The following is a 12138-nucleotide window of genomic DNA, read 5'->3' as shown; positions in this document are numbered from 1 at the left end:
AGCTCATGGTGTGCTTGTTCACACTTTGGTAGCTCAGGAAGCCAAGGAGGAGACAGGAAGCAGCTATGGACAAAATGCCCACCAAAGTCATCTGTTCCCAATTGCTTCCTACTAGAAATCACTTCCTGGCATTTCCACAGCCTCCCAAATCAGAACCAGCAGCTGGGAGCAGGTATTGACTGTGGAGGACAGGTCAGACCCAAAGCACAACACCTAGTAGGAAGGACACTGCAGTGAGTGTTTACAGAGATGTCTTTTTGCAGGACCCGAGGCTGTCAGTTTTGTGTAGTGCACACTACACAAGTAAAACCGGCACTGCACACCACACCCAAGAGGAGTGGGTCATGTGCCTACTGTTATGTTGAACTTTGAAGAAATGTCAAATCTTTCCCAAAGGACCTGCCCCAAAGGAGACACCCTAGCAGGAGTGTATTCGAGCTCACTTCTCTACATCCTCAACAACCTGTCTTAATGATAATAGCCATTCCTTTACATTTTCCTAGTTAATAGCCATGCTGAGGAGTACTCTTTCTTGTATTAATTACTTCTTTCTTCTCTTTTCTTCCTTTCTTTCTTCTTCATCTTCTCCTCCTCCTCCTTCTCCTCTTTTCCTCCTCCTCCTTCTCCTCTTCTTCCTTCTCCTCCTCCTCCTCCTTTGTTTTATTTTTTATTTTTTATTTTTTATTTATTTTGTGACAGGGTTTCTCTGTGTAGCCTTGGCTGTCCTGAAACTCTGTAGACCAGGCTGGCCTCGAGCTCATGGAGATCCTCCTGCCTCTGCCTCCCAAATGATGGGGTTAGAGGTGTGAGCCACCACCATCTGACATAATTACCCCTTTCCATTTTTTTTCTTTGAAGAATTGATTGTTCTGAACCTTTCCTAGCTGTAAGATCTGTTTTCATTTCTGACTCATGAGAATGTGTTATGTACTCTGGAGGCGAGGCCCTTATCGGTTGTGTGATGAGCAAATATTTTCTCCCATTCTGTGAATGGTGTTTTTACTTTCTTTTTAGGGTCCCTTAGTGTAGGAAAGCTTACATTTTAGTGACATATGATTTACCATTTTTTTCATTGTTTGTTTGTTAAATGTCATCTAAGGCCAATACAATCTGAGGTCATACGAGCTTATAGCTATGTTTTCTTCTATGCAGTTTCTGACTTTAATTCTTACATTTGAACCATTGATATTTCTTGACTTAATTTTTGCTACATGTGAGGCAGGGCAAATTCATTCTCTTGAACATGGATTTCCAGTTGTCCTGTGCTGAAAAGACAATTCTTTCTTCAAAGGTAAATCTGATTACCGATGTAAGAGTCCACAAATAGACTTTCAATTTTGTCCCATAGATCTGTGTCTCTGCCTCATGCTGACATCTCCACAGTCCCAACTATAGTAGTTTTCCATTTTCTATGGGTTGTCACTTTTAGATAAAAAGCTCAGTAACATTAAGTACTTGCACATCATTGTGCAGCCATCACCTTTATCCATCATTAGAAGCCTTCTACTGTGCTGTGAAACTAAGCCTCTGTGTCCTTTAAATAGTAATCCCACTACTCCCTCCCCTGTGGACCCACCATGTTCTTCTTTGGTTCCTAATGAATTTGGTTGTTTTAATGATCTCAGGCTGACTGCTAGAGTTTGTAGTAAGTTTTAAAATCAGGAGAGGTCATCTCCTTGCTTCATGCCTTTCAGACATATGTTTTGGCTTCTAGTCTCTACGTTTCCATATATATCTTAAAATATCACAGCATGTTGTCCATTCCTGCAAAAAAAAAATCACAGCTGAGATTCTGATAGATTTTTCACTGACTACACATAACTGAGGAACACTGTCACCTGTGATGGTTAATTTTAGGGGTAACTCGCCTCAATGCAGGATACTGAGAAATACTTCTGGGTGTGTCTGGAAGGTATCTCCAGAGAAACCTAGAGGGAGGGGGCAGACTGGGGGGTGGGGTGGAATCTGTTGTCTATTTAATGGAGGATCAGAAGGAAAGGAGAAGGGGAGAGTAACACTTCTGTTTTGTGTTGGAATAGGCACATTCTTCTGTCATTGGCCATGAGGTCCAGGATCTCTGACCTTCCTCTGGAGAATGTATTCCAGTGACTTCCTTGCTTCCCAGCCTCCTGGACTCTGGCTGAGAACTGTAGCATTGGCTTCCTGAGTCTGATGCCTTTGGACTTGAAGTGAGACTGGATAATGACATACATAAGAGTTCAGCTTGCAGATGGCTTGTCAGGGCACTGCTTTGCAAACTCTGTAGTTCCATCTCTCTCATCCATCTTTAGGTTACTTATATCTACATTTGTCTGTCTGTCTGTTATCTACCAACCCATCATCACTTATGTATCTCTTAATCATCTATGTATCTATCCTCTGTTCCTATTTGTTTTAGAGAAACCTGATCAATATATCATCTTAAAAGTACTAAATCTTCCAGCAGGGAAGTGGATACAGATGAATAAACCAAGCTCACCCCCAGTCCCACCTCCTCAGAGCCTTGGTATTACACTGGAGGGTGGTCATGCTGACTGCTTCTTTCCCTTTCCCTGCCTGCCTATCCTTGTCTTAACCTGCTCCCTGGCCTCCAAAGCAGCTCTATGTGGTGTTAAAACATTCCTCCCTGGTGAAAGTAGAGAGGCTTTCGAGATTCAGGCCCAGAAATCAGACAGTTACAGGGTCCCTCCCCAGGGTCTTAAGAGCTGCAAGCATTCTGTGGGGGAAAGGAGACTCTCTGGTGGAGCTGCCTGCAAGCTGGGCAGGGTGCACCAGGCATGTAGTTTTCTTTTCAAGAGTCATGCCTCATTGTGGGGTGGACAGTCCAGTTATTCATGCTCCTAGAAATAACCCCCAATAAACTTATTGATTCTTCACAACAAACCTGGCTAGTCTTGGGTGGAGTCATTTCTTTGGTTTATTGGTAGTGATCTGAAATGAATAGACATCTGCTCATCTCCTCAGAAAATGTCATGGTCTAGTTGTCAGCATGGTGGTCACATATCCTGCATCACAAACATCACAAGCATCAGTAGAACCAGGAAGAGAGTGGGCTCTAGAATCTGAACAGAGACTGCTTAATGTTCAGTTGCATATGACCTTGCCACCAGGGTTCAGAAGGAAGACTCTTGGATGAGAGTTGTACATGTTGGTACCCAACAGACTGGAGCATTCCTCTCTTGGACAGGTCCCACTGTCTGTCCATACATCTCTTTCTGGCCAGCCTGAGGCTGACTGAGTTGATACCTGGTATCTAGCATGTGGCTAGTCAACAATGTAAAACTGGATATTTTCAGAGAACAGAGCTGCCTCCTGGCTGCTCTGTGTCTTTGGTGTGCAGAAACTGCATGCAGGATAGCATATTCCAGGCCACTGTTCAAATCCCAAGGAAACAGACAGAGGTGGGATTAACAGGATTTGACTCTGTGTGCCACTGTAATGGGAACCTTGTTCATCAGGGCAATTCGAGCATCTATTCCTTATCCTGGAACTGATCTTCTCACAGGTTGATCTACACACGGGACACCTACAGTTTGATGCAGCTCTGGTTAAAATGAAAAGAATCTACTTAATGAGATAAACCTGGGAAAGAAGAATTTGATCACAGTGAGCTCTTTACAGTCCCCCAGTGTCCTGCTGGTAAGGTGAGGCTGTTGACATTCCATGGCCACAGGGCCCAGACAACACAGACCTTCCTGAAACAGGAGGGTGAAAGCTGCCTCCAATTTAACTGAATTGAAAGCCATTTGTTTCTCTTTTCTGTGGTGGAGCAGGAACTTCCTGGAGAAGCAGCAAGCGTTCTTCCTGTACTGGAATCCATTCTGGCAGAATCCCTCCCAGTATGTCCAGGACACTAGCCTCAGTCTTAAAGCATCTCTGTGTTGTCCACGAAGCCTTGGGTGCTGCTGCTCACCCAGTTGCATGATGAGCAGATTCACCGGCCTCACATGAGGGCTTCCACCATGGGGAAGTGTGTCCTAGGAAACCTTGGAGCTGGAGAGACAGCTCAGTTGGTTAAGTGCTGACTACCCTAGCGTGTGGGTCTGGGCCAGATTCCTATGTGGAAACAAAGCAGAACCTGGTGGCATGTGTTGTCATCTCCGTGCTGGGCAGCCAGTCTAGCCTGAGCTCCAGGCTTCTTTCAAAGAAAGGAAAGGAAAAGGAACAGAAAGTACAGCACAAAGTACACGCTAATTTTGGATCTGAGCATCACGTTCCGAAACTTCAGAGTCTCTCCAGAACATCCAAATCCAAACTCAAGGCCCACCTGGTTTCTAGGGCTTGCTGGTTTGGAAAATAAATTTTATGTCACAAGGAAGGCTTGAGAAACTAACTCAGTTAGGGATGGACCCAGTAAATTAAGGTCCCAGCTCAATGATCAGAGGTGAGGGGGTAAACTGCCCATTGGTCCAAGGCAGCCTCCCCAGTCAGAGATGAGTCCCTGTTTCCTCACCTGGGTTGGAGTCTAGTCAGCTCTACTTTTCTGTCATTCCCCAGGGAGGAGAACAGAGGACCTTCACAGCAACAGTGACAATGGCCTTCACACAAGTCTCTCTTGGACTTCTTTCTGCCCATTCATTCCTTCACCCCGACAGTACTGAATGAATCTCTATGGCATGTGCAGCTGTTCTAGGTGTGCGACCAACGGCAGTCAACACAACATCTGAGCGTCTCTGCTGCAGAGGTGAAATTATCAAAGGGAAGCTGAAAGCAGACTTGGTCCACAGCAACACTTCAGGCATAGGCAGCAATTAATAGGCACAACTAAAACAAAGTGAGGGTCTCTTGGATGGCAGGCCACTTTTGTGGAGGGCAGCATTTGAGTAGAGTCAGAAATGAAGGGACATAGCCAGTCTTGGGGTTATCTGAGGGAAGAACATCCCATTCAGTAAGTGCAAAGGGCCTGAGGTGGATATATGCCTCAGGGACACCAGAGAAGGGCAGACAGGTGTATTGGAAGGGAGCAAGCACATACCAGGAAAAGCATCAGGAAGCACAGAAATCCCTCTCATCCCCATGAGACATTCCTTCTCTGGAAGATGAGCACTTGAAAAGCCTTGAAGTTGGGAGCAAGAACACTGGCTTTGGGTTTCTGGCTTCCTTTGCAAGGGGTAGCCTCTGGGGACTGACAAAGGATCTCTGGGCCAGTTACTTGTGTGATATAGAAACAGGTCCAGTTACAGCAACCCAGGATGGTGTGCAGACACCTTCATCCTTCCAGGAGGAAAGCACCTCTTACTCCTCGTGGTTCTGCTATCCCTACTCATAGCTGGGAGAAAAAAAGATGATACCCAGACTTCCAGAACGTGTTCTGATGTCACAAACACCAGCACATTCTTCCAGCAACATGAGGTATGTTCCTACTGTTGGTAATTCTGAGTTCTCAGCATCACAAATGAAGACACAGAAGCCTAGGGACTGGGAGTGTGCTGTTCCGGTGGCAAGGGGAGGAACAGGTTTGTGTAGCTCTCAAAGTTCAGTATTTGTCCTGCTTTCCCTCTCTCAAATACAACAGCCCGCGACAGGTATTTCACATTCAAATCACAATCACGAATTTTCCCATTGTTCAAATGGATAGTGCTTTTATGCTATGGACCATGGATCTTGCTAGAGGGCGGGGAGACAGTCTAGAATTCCCAGCTAAACCTCTGGCATTATAGATGGAAAAGGTGTTGTCACTACTAGGCTAAGACCAGACACATGCATTTTAAAGCCTGGCTGTCTTGTCACAGATAGACTCGACTGACACACACAGAAACATAATTTCTATCGGTTGAAGATGTGTGCCCTGCTTGATGAGGGAAGTCTCGTAATGAAAAATGTCTGGAGCCACGGGATTAGCTTGTATCCATCCACTTCGAGAGCCTTCCATCTGCCAGACTCTGTGCTTGGTTAATGGGTCAGAAAATCCAATTCCCTGTAGCAAAAAAATCCACAGTCAGGGGTGTCTGTGTGTATTGGTGGGAGGGACCTACATGTAAACAGACAATTGAGAAGCACTTGGAAAAGTGTCCTGACAGAGGGAAGCCCTTCCTTTCTAGGACCTCAGAGGAAGTACATGGATCCCAGTTTAGGGCTATCAGAGAAGGCTTCCAAAGCAGAGACAACACTTAAATTTTGAAACAAAGAGGACTTAGCCAGAACCTGGGAGAAGAAGGAACATTCCATGGGATGGGGCCAGTGAGAAGATATAGAGGCAAGAAATGTCAACCAAGTATAGGAACCAGGCCAGCGAACACTAGGTAGCACTGAGTCACATATAAAGGAAAGGCTTTTGGGTACCAAAGGGTAATATGGAAACCCAGGGATGAATATACAAGTCAAATATCCAACAAGAATCTTGTATCCAGAACAGAGAATGTCTACAGTTTAATACAAGTAAAAGGTTGGCAGAGACTTGGAATAGATGTTTCTCCAGGGAGGAAACACACACATGAGCAAGCTTAATGAGCGGCCCCGCATCACTCATCGTCAAGGAAGCTAGAATTGAACCATTGTGAGGCACCTCTGTGCACCCGTCAGGATGGGTGTGAGCCAGGAACAGACATCAGCAGGCACTGGAGGCTGAGAACCTGTGCCTGGCTGGTGAAAATGTGAAATCACTCAGCCACTGTGGGAATCCACTGGCCATTTGTCAAAAGCAAGCCAAGAACGAATTCCTAAGTAATCCAAGAATCTGTGTTTGGGTTCACTCAGGGAGACACATGCACCCACATTCAGAGATGAAGAATCATTTCAGACCCAAGAGTTGGAGGCCAGAGCTCTTGGCTTGACTGTCTGTCACTCAGATACCAATAAGCAGAGACAGGAATTGAATCTTAAAACTGTGCTTCATTTGGAGATCCTGAAATCTGAGAAGACAGTGGATTGCCATACTAACCACCTGTCTAATCGCACATCTCCAGCCAGAAGATTAATATAGATGGGGAGCCAGGGTTGCCAGTCACTCCAGAGCTCAGACTCTCTACTCGCAGAAGGTGAGCAGCCAGGTGTTCTAAGATTTGTGATGTCAGTGTCTCCTTACCACCAATTACTGTGAATTGCCTGGCCAGTGGTCCTCCAGAAATCCACCTGTCTCAGAGACTCCCCACAGCGTGGGATGCAAACATAGCTACCATGCCTGCTTTCTGTATGGGTTCTGGGGGTTGATCCTGGATCCTTGTGCTTGTATGCCATGTACTTTATAGACTTTATACACTGTCTTAGAAGAGACACCGTGACCACAGCAGCTCTTATAAGGAAACATTTAATTGGGGCTAGTTCAGAGGTTTAGTCCTTTATTGTCATGGCAGGAAGCATGTTTGTGTGTGCAGACAGACATGGTGCTGGAGAGGGAGCTGAGAGATCTACATCTGGACCTGCAGGCAGCAGGAAGTGACAGTGATAAGCTGGCTGGGCTTGGACTCCTGAGACCCACCTCAAAGCCCACCTGCTATTGACAAAGCCTCTAACAAAGCCACGCCTACTAATAGCACCACTTCCTATGAGCCAATGGAGGCCAACACATAGACAAAGTGCTTGTAGAGGTATCTCCCTGGTCCAGTTATCTTAACACACAGTACATATACATCACACACACACACACACACACACAGAGAGAGAGAGNGAGAGAGAGAGAGAGAGAGAGAGAGAGAGAGAGAGAGAGAGAGAGAGAGAGAGAGAGAGAAAGAATGGCAGAAGGCCTTCTAGAAGGGTCTGCTCTTCCCTGGGAGCAGGAGTATACATAAGTGGGACTCAAGGTTTGGGACTCAGTTTCCCAATGGTTCCTGCTGAGGCTCCCAGAGGCTCCTCAAAGGCATTGCTGAAATACCTTCCGGGAAGGGTACTGCCTCCTGCCCTATGACTGAAGGGGTAGCTGAAGGAACTCTAGTTGTAACTGACCCTGGGAGTTGCCTCCCTCCTGCCAGGTGCCAGGCGTCATCTGGAACCTGTAAAAAGTTCATTTAGTGTGAGGTGGAGGCTAGGCATCTAAGGTCTGCCCCTTCATGGGAAGCCAAACCGCCCTTTAAAAGAGGAATTAATTCAAAGTAAGTCCTTAGGATCCCAAATCATTAACAGACGTGTTTTGCAAATATCCAAATAATTGCGACTCTGGGTGTCTGCAAACCTCTCATTGTTGCCAGTGGACAGATTGTCTGGGATATTTTATCCCACAGGCTCATAGCGAGTGACACTATTACCAAGAGAAGAGCTGTGACGAAGACTCCAGTTTCCACATGAGCTGCCCAGCTTGGTTTTTATTAAGCCAGAGGAGGTGTCCATTGAAGGAATTTCCTTCATTCTACATTTTGTATCTTCTGGCTTCAAGTGGGTGGCAGGAAGGTGAAGCCTGAGAGAGAGGCTATCTATGGTGCTCTGCAGGTGGCACAGCCATTGTGTCTTGCCTGCGAGTCCTCCTAGACTCTGGGCAAAGGGCTGTGCTACATCACACTTTCCAAGAGCCTCAGAAACATCATCAAGTGGCTTGAGGCCACTCAGTTGGTGGAGACTGGAGAAAATTGAAGACATAGGCCTCTCATCTGGAAAGGACTGAGTTCTGATCTCATAGGCTCTGAGAAATATGCTTCCAACCCACTGTGTAATTTCTATCCTCCTGCCTCCACCCCCAGCGTGCTAGGGTGCCATTTGTGATGCTGGGTATCGAACTCAGTATTTCCTTCATGCTAGGCAAATGGTAAATGACTGATCTGTAGCCCTAGCCTCAGGCCAAGGGGTTCTGGGTGCAGAAATCCTGGGAGGTTTGCTCCCCTGTCATCCTTGGGCCATTTCTATCCCCCTTCATCTTCCTGTCATCCTCTGGCCCCTGCAGCACACTCCATCCCTATTAGTTCCTTTAAGATGTGCAGGTTTCTCAGTTTCAAAGAGTTTAACAAAGGGGAACCTCCATGAATCTTGGACCCCTGGGTCTCTGGATTATACCAACCAGCTCTCTTAGACACCCAGCCTCTGCACCTCTGACCTCAGGCTCTTTCACAGCCTGGCTGTGTCCTTAAGGCAGTTCTTGGATATAATCTAACAATGTTCTGTTGGGGATGCTCTCTCCCTCTCCTGCTTCTCTTCTTCCTCCCTCTCCCCCCCTCTTGTCTCTCTCCTCACTCACTCTCTCTGTATCCCTCCTTTCCTCCCTCCCTTCCTCTCCTCATCTCCTCTCTCCCCTCCCTCTTCTTCCTTCCCTCCCCCATGTCTTCCCCTGCCCTTCGAAGAGCTGGGCCTCTCTCAGCCTCAAGGTTGATAGGGTCTTGTCCAAGTCTGGCTGGACAGGCTAAAGGGAGACAGGACCTGATAAACTTTCTTTTGATCTTCCATCTACAGTTTGAAAAAATAAATCTGCTGGTGGGTCAGAGCCCAGGAGCTGGAATAGTTCCTTGTTCCATGTTCAGGGTCCCTGACTCTTGCAAAGTTCGTGTCAAAAGCAGGGACTGCACTGGGGAGGGATTTGAGAGAATGGGCAGGGAACCTAATTAGGTGAAAATCATTTAAATGGTTTTCCAGGCATCTTTGATTTAAAACATTTATCACCACCTAACGCATAATTAACAGCAGGACAAACGACTGAACAAAAGCTCTTCTACCCAGAGGGATTATGTTCATTTTCATTAATCTTATATATTACCATCTCTCTCCAAGTGAATGTTATCTTAAAGGCCCAAATGCCTCCTTTGATCTTGGGAGGGAAGGAGGGAGAGAGGAGGGAAAGAAAGAAGGAGAAAAAGAGTTTGTTTAGAAATGCCATTTTAACCACAGAATCTAGCACAGATCAGAAGTTTTGTATACTCAGCCACAATAAGATGGAAATCCTACCGGGATGATGAGGTACTGCTGTCCCCAAGAGAGCAGGTGCATTTCATGGTTTGGTCCATATTGTTTGGGGTCTTTAGCTTGTGATTTGTTAAGTCCTGAGGATGTGTGTGTGTGTGTGTGTGTGTGTGTGATAGGCCTTTCTGACTGGCAAGTTCTGCCATTTACCAGCTGGGTGGCCCTAAGAGTCACTCTGCTGTGTTTTAGTAGAGACAGAGGCAAGGTGATTCCATCTCCCATTGTTTTACCACCTGAGAGTCTCAAATAGCTCAGGTTGGCCAGGAGCTCGATATGTAGCTGAGGATAACCTTAAACCCTTTATCTCCTTCCTGTCTTTGGAGTTCTGGAGTTGCTGGCAGGCACCACATGCACGATTAGGTCTTCAGGTTTTGAGTTCGTCAACAGATGAAGCCAACAATTAGCTCAACACCTTGCGGATCCATTCACCCCTGGAAAGGTCCCAACAGGCACATCGGAGGGGTGCTTTCCTAAATTCCTGTGTGGCAACTCGCAATCAAGTCAACATTGACTACTACAGCTATCAACTGGACACCCAACCACATCCCCTTAGGTTCCCAGCATCTCCCTTAACAGTGCTACCAGCTGGGGACCCAGCCTTCAACACATGAACCTGTGAGACATTGCATGATCAAACTATAACAAATAGCAATTAAAAAAATTGCAATAATGTAAATATATATGTATATGTGTGTGTATGTATATACACACACAAATGTATGATTCTACATGTGAATATATTGAGTAGCTTCATTGTATCTTTGTGACCAGGTGGAAATAAAAGCTTTATAAGACACAGTCTCCCAACCCTCCCTACAGGGATGCAGTGAGTTCTTTGTCGTCCCTGGAATATCTTACAAATGGCCATCACAGATAGTGTCCATATACCACATTTCCACAGTTGCCTTAAGATCACTTTATTATTATTATTATTATTATTATTATTATTATTAAAGACAGATCTCATTATGTAGCTCTGGCTGTCCTGGATCGCAATATGTAGACCAGGCTGGCCTCAAACTCAATTCATAGACTGCTGGCATTAAAGCCTTATGCCACCATGCCTGGCTCCAATATCACTTCTTTTAAAAATAATCTTTATATTCTCTTTATGTTTATGATGAGCATGAGTGTGCAGATGTCCACTGAGACCAGGAGAAGGGAGTTGGATCTCCCCAGAGCCAGAGTTTCTGGTGGTTATGAGCTTCTCAACATGGTGCATGCTAGGAAGTGAATTCTGGTCCTCTGAAAGAGCAGTAGGCTGCTGGGCTATCTCACTAGTCTCTGTTATGCACTGTTCACTAGTGAAGAAGCTAAACTTCAGAGAAGTTAGTGAACTTGCCCAAGGGCACACTAGGAACCATTGGTGGTGGCCACAAGCTTGTTAATCCTACCCTGCTATCTCTCAGCAGTGAAGCCAGGCTCTCTGGACCCTGCATCTCCTCGGAATGCAGTTGGCTTTAATCCTGCAGCTGATGTGGCCAAGCAGGCTGTGTTATCCTCACTTTGCTGATGAGGAGAGAACATCAGAGTGGAAAAGGAACCAGGGCCCAAGGGCAGACCTTTAGGAGCCACAGGGACATTCTGGGGAAGGAGTATACCTCAAAGAAGGGGATGCTGGCTGGCCTGGCGAGGGGTAAGACACAGATAAGCCCAGTGGGTCGCCAGAGCTGAGCCAGGGTGCTTGTGGAGCAGATCTGTTTACTCAGCTGTAGGAGAAGATTGCAGGCAGGGTTGATGCTGATAAAGTTAGTTGTTTTCAAACTAAACATGGCCTTTCCTCTGGACTGGCAAGCTGGGGCAGAACACTACAGGGTCTCTGTGTGTCTTTCCGGTCCCATCGTTGACTTTGTATCTCCCTGGGCTCTCGTGGGAGTGTTTGAATGAACTCCCTAAGAGATTTGGGGTACCCAGGATAGCTCCAAAGGATGGTCATCCAGTGCTGCAGTTCAGAAAGATGATGGTCAGGACACAGTGGCTGAGGTGGCCCTGGAGTTTCTGACCTTGAGGGAATGGCTCCTAGGGGTACAGAAGTATATGCTGGAGGGGCTAGTTAGCAAGACTGAGAAAAGTTTTCACCCTGAGCTGCTCCAGGCCCTAGAGTGTTCTATTTGCATTCTTGTTTCAAGATTCACATTATAGAGAAGTGCATCTCCCCAACCTCCATGTTATCAGTTGAGAGCACAGAGTGGAAGAGACCACAAGGCTCATTTAGTCACGCTGGTCCATCAGAGGTTTGCCTGACTCAAAGCTCTGGTTAGTTTTGTTGTTTCTGGGATTTTGTTTATTTGGTTTGAAACAGGGTTTCTCTTTGTAGCCCTG

At 46.2% G+C, this 12138-nt stretch overlaps 1 long non-coding RNA gene across 1 annotated transcript in view; it reads left to right on the top strand.

Annotated features, from left to right (window-relative positions):
- The first annotated feature begins 5377 nt into the window (after window positions 1–5377).
- Window positions 5378–12138, top strand: part of LOC110293844 — a 13861-nt gene continuing 7100 nt past the window's right edge. The window contains exon 1 of the long non-coding RNA XR_002377869.1: window positions 5378–5456. This is a non-coding gene — a long non-coding RNA (uncharacterized LOC110293844). The remainder of the gene's footprint in view (window positions 5457–12138) is intronic.

This window comes from Mus caroli, chromosome 5 (assembly GCF_900094665.2).
Source record: "Mus caroli chromosome 5, CAROLI_EIJ_v1.1, whole genome shotgun sequence".
In the NCBI taxonomy this organism is placed as follows: domain Eukaryota; kingdom Metazoa; phylum Chordata; class Mammalia; order Rodentia; family Muridae; genus Mus; species Mus caroli.
This window is presented reverse-complemented; position numbering and strand designations above follow the sequence as displayed.